The 10,154-nt window shown below is 40.4% G+C and overlaps 1 long non-coding RNA gene across 1 annotated transcript in view; it reads left to right on the top strand.

Moving 5' to 3' along the window:
* Positions 1-10,154, top strand: part of LOC145441029 (uncharacterized) — a 416,627-nt gene that overhangs the window by 261,563 nt on the left and 144,910 nt on the right. The gene's annotated exons all lie outside the window — the stretch shown is intronic.

Raw genomic sequence — 10,154 nt, 5'->3', positions numbered from 1 at the left:
AACTGTTTGGTGAGTGGGGGAAATTACGAATGTGAGACATTCGATATCACCTAGGGCAGGGGTGTCAAACTCAAATTGCGTCGCGGGCCGGATTCAAACCTTAAAATCACTCGCGGGCCGGACCGGTGAACTGATTCCAAAACGTAACCTCACGACTAGGGCTGGGCAAAATCGAGTACCTGAGTGATTCGATTCTGAATCACGTAATATGCTTCGAGTCGAGTATCACTCATTATGACGTCATAACAAAATGTAATTTATCAAAGTTCAAATATGTACCTTTTATTCGACCGCAAAGAATATAATGTCTGTTATCCATCACATTAAATATACTTTGGTATTTTTTCGACCATACCGATTTCATTGCACTTGGTAACAATGTTGTGGGATGATCATGACTTCGGAAATGTGCTGTTTCCAGTAACGATCGTAGCTTTGTACTACATGTTTCGTATGCTACGATACGGCGAATCAAGGTTTCAAGGCTTCAACAGTGATAATTAGTATCAAAAGTATAATTCTCGTAATCTCGTTGATAAATTACCTTTCAGTTGCGAGTAGCGTATAATTTCAGTACTCGAAAAAATCGTCATTTACTACTCGACTCGAATCATTAAAATTATTACTCGATTCATATTCGAGTACTCGAATCATTGTGCCCAGCCCTACTCACGACCTTGCCTTTCGTTTGACTTCTTTGATATCAAGCATATATTTAAATTGATAAAAGTATGGATCACGGATCACAGCGGAATTATTCTCACAAGCAGCAAAACTTTGATTCGCGAACAATGGACTTGGCGCAAATACGGTGATTGACCGGTTGAATACAGTGTCGCTAAATCAGTGCTGCTAACGACAGTATAACAGTGTTGGGATCAAGTCACTACCTTCGAGTCACGAGTCATTTCGAGTCATTGCACATTTTGACTCGAGTCAAGTCAAGACAATCGATCTCCGAAGGTGACTCGAGTCAAGTCAAGTCACTCGATTTTTGGAGGTGACTCGAGTCAAGTCGAGTCAAGTCAAGTCAAGTCACATTTCAAGTCAAGTTGCCTTTTCGAAGTATGAGGTATGCTACGTCATGGCATTTTGCTAACTGTCTGAAATACAGATTGAGTAAACGAATATACAGTTAAATATACACACCAAGAAGGCGCTGTATTGCTCACATATGATTACAACTGCTAAACTACGTAGTATAATTGCATAGCCTCAGTTTATAGTTACCAGCCAAAATAGAGAATGGGATACGAATTGATTAGATGTAATACATTTACCCAGTTACAAATTGATATGACACAATTCGAGCCTGCGCCAACGGTTGAGGACGATGTAAACTGTATTCGAATTCAATTTCAATAAAACAAGAAGTTTGGTTAAGGTAAGAACGGAGAACAGAAATTTACATTCTGCTATAAAATTACTTTACTATGCTAGTCTACGACAACGTAAGCTGTAAGATTCGATCACTTCGCTTGCGGTCAATATATTTGTGAGAGGACAATGGAGGCTCAGTAAAACGCACGATCATTGAATGATTGATCGCTCTCACGGGTTACACCAGCGTTTCGCGAACAATCTGAACAAATGCAAGATACAGTGATTTTTATCGAAACTGATTATACATGATGACTTGAAATTGACTCGTGAATTGTGCTTCGAGTCACGAGTCAATCCACATTTCTGATGCGCCGAGTCAAGTCAAGTCAAGTCATTTTAGCAAAGTGACTCGAGTCAAGTCATACAAAAAAGGTGACTCGAGTCATCCCAACACTGCAGTATAAGTCGGCATATTTCTATGCTCCCTTACTTCATTCGTATTATGGCCTCATCCCCGCGTCTGCATTGTGAGGGATACAAGAGATTTAATTGCAATCGCTGAAGTTGATATTTTTGGGGCAGTGACCACAGTGGAATCGATCCATAAACCTGGCAATTTCTAGTTTCCGCATATCTTTTATGTTTAGGACGCCGAATATATTGAGCAGTATTTATTGGACACACAACCTGACAGTCAGCTCTACCAGTAAATGTTATTACGTGGATTGTGAGAGAATGAAAAAATTATCAGCATTATGCAATTACCAATAGACAACGTTCCATTCTGACTATGAATTTTTTTCGCGGCATGCGCGACACATTTAAACACCGAGCCCAACAGTAAAACGTGCATTACTGGTCACGGTAAAAAGACCTGCCGCCAATGTAGGGTATAAGACCCCAGCTGTTTGGTTTATGATCCTATGGGGAGGGAAAATACCAACGTTTTCGGGGGGCTGAGGAAGTACTGTTTCGGCCCTGAACTATACTAGGGTGAAACCACAACACCGCAGTCGGCTGGTTATAGTGCGGCCTATGAATATGCTCTACATTTGCTGTTTTGAGGGATTATTTAATGATAAAATAATCATTTTCCATCTACTCAAAATTGCCTCGCGGGCCGGATGAAATAGTCAGGAGGGCCGTATGTTTGACACCCCTGTGCTCTATATAAGACAATAATTTTTCAATTTACTCAAAATGGCCCCGCGGGCCGGATGAAATGGTCTGGCGGCCGGATGCAGCCCGCGGGCCGTTGTTTGACAACCCTGACCCAGGGTTACCTTGGAAATCTGAAGAGGGCACTTTTTTTTAATTTTTCAGACTTGCAAAACCGGAAGAAAATCCTGAAAAATGGTAAATTTTTCCCACATCGTGGTCGATTGGCTAAAAAAGGTCAACTTCTCGCGCAGCGCCCAAAATACAGTTTTCTCATTCACCGCCTTTATCAAGTAGCATTTTCCTCTACTTCAGGTAGCCTATAGTTAGGCTTAAGTAGATCTTTTTTCTCTCAATTACGAGTATTATACGTTGAGTTCTAATCATAGTTTCAGTTCTTTTGTTTGGAGAACATACATATGTTGAAGTATAAAATCAAATGTAGTAATGCCATATATTTTTCGAAAATAAAAGCTGTTACACTATATGGCATTTTAAAGATCTGTCATACTTTTAATTAACGTATACTAATCGCGGAAAATTTTAAAGCCGTACCCGACACAATTTCTCCGTATTGCTCTTCGACTGAACTATAGGGGACTTATATTATGGGGGAGGACGCCATGCTGTGATTTTCTTTTAAAACCGGGTGTTCGAGTAATCCATGGGTTCTCAAAGGGTGGGCCATGGCCCACTGGTGGGCCACAGGAGCATTTTAAGTGGGCCACAAAGCTATTTAGAAATTTCAGAATTAATGTAAGTTAAGTTATATTTGTTATGTTAATCGCTACCAAATATATTTTCTAATTATACGTAGGCTACATAAAACTTATTTTCATCTGACTCTAATTAGACGTAGTGGCACGTATTGAGTCAGCATGTTCAAGTCGAAAACGTTATAAAGAGAACGGGTGGCTTTTTTCCACGTGCTATGACAACCTACGGCTTACAGCAACTAAAATAATTTTGAGTATGTAATAACTGGAAGGTAATGCTGAAGTAAACAAGTATTCTGGCAAGTTCATATGTCGTATGCCGTTGAAAGGGGTATGCAATGAACTCGCAATGAAGTGTAATTGATGTAGGCCTATAGATTTATTGTACTTCGACAGGTCGTATTATTGTAAGATAAAAATAGCCATAATTGCAAATTCTGGTGGATCGAGGTATAATGCACCACCGCGACGAATCGTAATTGATTGATGATTTAACGGGGCGCATTATTCTTTGACGTCGGTTTAAAATGTCCTGCATGCCTACATAATGTAAGATTCACATGAATTGATTGTATCATTGGATTGAATAATCTGACATCGCAACTTCAGTTGCTTTGGTACAAGACATATATTGTACATTTTACAGCAGGGGTGTCAAACTCAACTGGCGCCGCGGGCCGGATTCAAACCTTTAGATCGCTTGCGGGCCGGACCAGTCAAATAATTTCAAAATGGTGCCTCAAAATCCATGCCCTCGTTTCTCACCTGTATACTTTGTTATCAAAGCCTAAATATACAATCGTAGCCTATATTATATTAAATTAAGGATCACAGGGGCTCTATTATTGCGGCATCTATATTAGAATGGAATTGGCAAGAATACTATTATTGGCCGGTTGAATACTGCTGAAAAGTGGATCTAACAACGATATTATGAAGGCATATTTATATGTTTCCTTTGCGCAGACGTAGGAATTGCTTCACTAATATATAATCGTGATTCGATGTTTTTTCTCGGGGCCATTATCTTTTCAGTCAGAAGTGATAGGCCTACAGCAGTGCGACCACATAAATTCGAAGTATACTTTAGTGTAACTAACTATTTTCATTATCTATGTAACCTTCACATAACGGTCTCTCATTGGCGTTTTTGCTGCTGTAAATACCTCATTTTCCGTCTATGTTTCCATAAAACTATGAGATCAGTGTGCAATTTTATACCTTCCGGAATTGGGTGTCGATGACGTACTTCTAATGGTGAACAGTGAATGACACCTGAGCACCGCTGTCGGGTGGTTATAATGACGTCTATGAACAATGGAACGTACTCGTCATTTGCAGTCTTGAGGGATTATTTAATAGATGTATATATCAGTAAAAATCTCAACACTAGTTAGGGACAGGGTTATCTAAAAGTTTCTAGATATCCTTGGTTAGGGATATGCTGAGCAATACATGCATTTGGCGTGCCGTATGTTTGACACCCCTGTAGTACAGCATGCATATTAAAAAAATCTTTCTCCACTTCTCTGTATTAGGACCCAATTCACCAATGAAATATTTGAAGCTGGCCCAGAATGATTAACATTCCCCACAATAAGTAGAACTAAAATCCCAGACGCATAGCGGATGCGGGGATGTGATCATTGTGTTTCGCGACGCGAATGGAGCAGCGGACGATCATAATATACACAGGAATTTTAGCCTATGATCCACGAGACTGTAACTGCTGCACCCAAACCTCCAATTGGGGGAGCTCGAAGGCGCCCAAGATTATTTCGTTGGTCGTTTGTTGGAGCATATTTATTCAACTTGGAAATTTTCGTCCCGGGATGTGTAGATTTAAATATCATCAGTAAATTGAGTGAAAATGCGCATATTTTAGAGAATAGGCATATCACCGCTGTTGATTACCACGCATTGAGCGAGATTATGACTCTAGTACCCGGTCCAGGTGTTTTGGGCGACAAAATATATCCTGTCGTGGGCCTCAATGAGTAAAAGGTGCTGCAGAGGTATTTAGCTTCTGATGATCCGATCGGGTCTCCAAGATAACAGATGGGCCACAGCACATTTTCAAATCGGAAAATGGGCCACGGCCAAGAAAGGGCCGTGGAGTAAACAAAGGATTATATAGTATTGCATTTCCATATCAATACTATCATTTACATCCCATGATGCGGACGAATGCTTACATTCTGTCAAAAATTGACACCTTCTGGGATGTATCAATATGAATTAAGCTCTCTACACCTTCCGCATAGCGCAATTTGCAGCTTTTGACATTGCTGCGAACGAATTACGATCATTTTCACAACTACTTACTTACATGAGTATATTTAAAGTCAGTCAATTCTACTTCTACTTCAAGTAGTTTTAGGTTACTTATGAAGGAAGTGCTTCTACTCGTACTTGAATAGAATTTTTCGTCGCTACTTCTACTTCTACTTGAGTAGCTTTCTTGACTACTTTGACCACCTCTGTATATATATATCAGTTCCAAAATGCAAGAAGTTGGGTGCTTTTTCATTGATTAGAGGAATAAACATCAAATTTTGAACTTATTTAGAAGTGTGGGCAGGGTTGTAACCAAGTCACAAGACTCCGAGTCACAAGTCAATCTCACTTTTATAGTTTTGACTCGAGTCAAGTCGAGTCATTTTCAATTCGCCACCGAGTCAAGTCCGAGTACAAGTCGTCGAGCAGAGGTTCGAGTCCGAGTCATGGGATAATGACTCAAAAGTCCAAAAGTTATTGTGTTGATTGCTCAGTTAGCAGTTAAAGTCTTGTTAAACCCGCTGTTATAACTCTGTTTGGTGATATCAAACGGTTCGCATTAATAATATACTAATTTTCCTCACTTTTAATAGTTTCCTGTCGCATTTTCAAGTGCCAGTACCAATAGACGAAGCCCAAATAGGGTGGTCACTTTACTATTCTTCGAAATTACAATGAAATGTTAGTCGTGGCCGTCTGAGTCTCGAGTCATATGACTTGGTTCGAGTCGTGCGCAATGACTCGAGTCCAAGTTGAGTCAATACACAGATTGACTCGAGTCGAGTCGAGTCATTTCCGCATTTTGAGAAAATGACTCGAGTCACGCCGAGTCATCAGAAAATCGTGACTCGAGTCATTACAACTCTGAGTTTGGGATCTATTTTTTGCATGGCATCGCAATAAAGAGTTCATATAGGCGTTCGTCGATGATACATGTGTTGAAAGACACTGTCAAAAGGTGTAGCCTACAACTCGTTTCGGACAATGAATATGTAAATGCTAGGAGACTTTTAAACAAACTTCAATTATGCAAGTCTTGGCAGTGTAATATAGCCTTATAGTGCCTTAAAATGCACATTTTTTTCAAAGGACCCCGACTATCAAAATCAAGTTTGTGGTATTTAACAGGATTTTTCAAAAAGTCCTCATAAAATGGAGTTTCCAGCAATACGTTCAAGTTGTCGTGATTAAATCTATCGGGTGAATTTCAGTTTTTGAAGGTTCACCGGTCCGCGAGATTGGTTTTGAAATATTATCGGTCCGCGAGGTCAAAATGATTTGGAATTACTGGTCTAGAGTAATGTACCAGGGAGAGGGAGACAGTTTTATTGAATATTGCAGCAATCAGCTACATCGATGCAGTATGAAAGCATCGTTCAAGTGGATTCTCGCGTCAAGAATATATTAGCAACAGAGTAACAGGTAACAATAAGAAAGAAGTAACGAAATAATTAAATACAATAAAAACAAAACATAATAGCCTATAAGATGAATTAGTGTAAGAGCTGTCAGTTCACATTCTGAAAAAAGCAATTTGGCAAAGTAAGATTATCAAACCCAATAAACGGCTATTACAATGCAGAGCTTTTAAAGGGTGGGCCAGAGTCATTTGGGAAATTATGACCTTGATTGAAAGTTTAAGTTCAATGAACAATCCTTTCCTGTTCCTAAATCAATTCTACTTCAAGCTTTCCATGGTATAGCGCTTGGGAGAGGAACCAATGGTGCTGTTTCAGTGCTGTAACCGGCATGTAGGCTATCCCCGGGATCATATTCTGTTGAAAAGGGTAGGCTACTCAAACTCAGTAAGCTGGCACGTGTTAATCGAGATGAAGGCAATATCGGGTGGGATTAGATATAATTATCTCTTGGGTTCCATTCTTTCTACAAAACCACCCACAATGGCGCCGGTTATAAGAATCCCATAATTCGGTAGCATAATTGGATTTGTTGTTCCGGCATCGCAATACGCAGAGTTCACGAAAACACACCACACAATACAAGAATAGCATCACTTGCAAAGTAGACCCCTTCCCACAACCCAGAAGTTGTTTGAAGCTGGCCCAGAAACGTTTCGAGAGCGCCCAGTAACCAAGAACTATACTCGCACTGAAATGTAAATCTCGAGTCCCAATTTATCCTCAGCACCTCAATTTACTGGCAATCTTCGCTAGCAATCAAAGTAGTTCAGCTTTTCACTATTGTATCACAAAAGCAGAATTCCTCTATATTTCGAATTGGACGAAGAACAGGGCTACGGAACACTTTTAAAACAGAAAGCGAGTCACGACCATAAAAAATTGAGAACCCGCTGGTCTGGACGCTATTATGTCGCATTCGTGACTACGTCATAACTTACCACCCAATAGGAATAACGCGTCTCCATACCACAAGATCAGTAAATCGGTACACTACTAAGAAGCTAGCCTTAGAAATTTGTTTGAGGAGTCATAGTCTTGATGGTTTCATTAAGCAGAAACTAGTTTTTGTAAATATCCCCGTGGTAGGGGTTGTCATGACTCGACTCTGGTCGCGATTTTCAATCAATCAGTCAGTTTTATTGATATTTTCATCGTTTCTAAACACCACAAAACTGCGATACAACGAGAAGATAGGAGGGTGTCGAAACAACTTGAAGTAGTCTTCAAGATCAGACACCCACCTTGGCCTAGCCTAGGCGAAGTAAAGAAGAGCCATGCACAGTGCACACTGAATGAAAGGTAATGCAGATAATATAAGACGCAAGCGACAAAATGAGGTGGCATGTGGCGGAAGGCGAGGTCGATGTTAGGTCGTGGTCCGGTAATCCTGAAGGCTGGCTAGTATTCATTTTTTGGTCGACTTGAGCCGGGTCATTTTTTCAAACGCGTAAAATGACTCGACTACAGTAAATTTGTATTGACTCGACTTCTACCCCAGTCATTGTGTATGACTCAAACCAAGTCATATGACTCGAGACTAGGACGGCCAAGACCAACATTTCATTATAACTTCGAAGAATAGTATAGTCATCATATTATTGGTATTTCGTGTATCAATCCTGATACTTGGTAAATAGGGCCAGAAAATGTTAAGATTGGGGAATCATCATCATCATCATTGGTTTATTAGCAATTTTATCAGTTCAATACACCACAAAAAATGCGATACAATGAAAAGACAGGAAGATGTCGAAGCGACAAGGAGTAGTCTATGGAATCTGACACCCACCTTGGCCTAGGCGATGTAAAGAGGAGGCATGCACACTGAATGAAAGTAAAGAAGATAGTATAGAAAAGGAATGCGACAAGAAATAGGGCGGCATGTCATGGGAAGCGAGATCGGTAGGTCAGTCGTGGTCCGGTAATCTTGAGGATGGACTGTATTTATTTAGTAGTAATTGTTTGTATTTCGACTTGAATGTGGACATGCTCGTCGACTGTCTGATGGCCGGCGGGATACTGTTCCACACATCAGGTCCGGCATATTTGATGGAGCGATGATATTTTCGGTCGATCATATGATATTTGGACGACGTGGACGCGCGTGTGTTGTACTTGTGCGCTTTTGATTCAGAGGTAAAGAAGTCATTGAAATATTCAGGGCAACGACCGCAGTGAAACTGATACATAAACTTGGCGATTTCTAGTTTCCGCATATCTTCTATGTTTAGGACGCCAAATCTCTTCAGCAGCGACTTATTGGATGGGCAGCCAGGCCCCTTTGGAGCCCTAGCTATGATTCGGAGTACTTTATGCTGTAGTTTCTGCAGTGGCTTGAGTGCAGTTTTACTGGCAGCCCCCCAACAGAGGATGCCATAATGTAACTTCGATTGGATTAAGGATTTAAAGAGTATCAGAAGAACCCATGCTGGCATATGACCTATGACTATATTATAGGCTTACCATATTTTGGAAATCTAAAAAGAGGACACTTTTTCAGAAATTTGAGACTTGCAAAACCGGAGTAGAATTCTTAAAACCGGTGAATTTTTCCCACTTTGCGACCGGTTGACTAAAAAAAAAGGTCATCTCTCCGCGCTCAGAGCTCAAAATATCGTTTTTTTTCTCCGCATTGCTAGGTGGATGACTAAAAAAAAGGTCATATTTTCGCTCGGAGCTCAAAATAGAGTTTTTCGCTCCGAAATACCCTCCGGAGCGTCACTTCTGTGCTCATTTACGGCATATCGGTCGCAATTTTCTCTAAATCTGACCTAAATTTTCAAAAAAGAGGACAAAAGGGCGTCCTCCGACGACACTTTCAAAAAAGTCAAATAAGAGGACAAATCCTCTTAAAAGAGGACGTATGGTAAGCCTACTATATTACGAATGCGAGCCGTTGTATATCACTCGCGCAGAGTTGAATAAAGAGTTGAAAACAGCGAACGACTCGGACTCGACCGTCTATTAGTTGACTTGGACTCGGTGGTGAATTGAATACGTCTCGAATTCACTCGAGTAAAAAGTATGAAAGTGAGATTTATTTGTGACTTGATTATAACCCTGGTAGTGATTAGCAAAATATTTGCGACTGGGTGGTAGAGCACATGTACATTGTGGCAAGATGGAATAACGAATCTGGAGTTCAAATTCCCGTCTGCTTGTGGCAGCATTACTCATTCCGAGTGATTTTTTTATAGAATTCCAGGCAATGATCCCATTTAATTTTGACGAGTCTCGCACACTCACCAACTTACTGCGC

Source organism: Botryllus schlosseri, chromosome 6 (genome assembly GCF_051294905.1).
Source record: "Botryllus schlosseri isolate E-star chromosome 6, Bs_hap1, whole genome shotgun sequence".
Classification (NCBI taxonomy): Eukaryota; Metazoa; Chordata; class Ascidiacea; order Stolidobranchia; family Styelidae; genus Botryllus; species Botryllus schlosseri.
The sequence above is the reverse complement of the archived record's forward strand: the minus strand, read 5'-3'. Positions and strand labels throughout refer to the sequence as shown.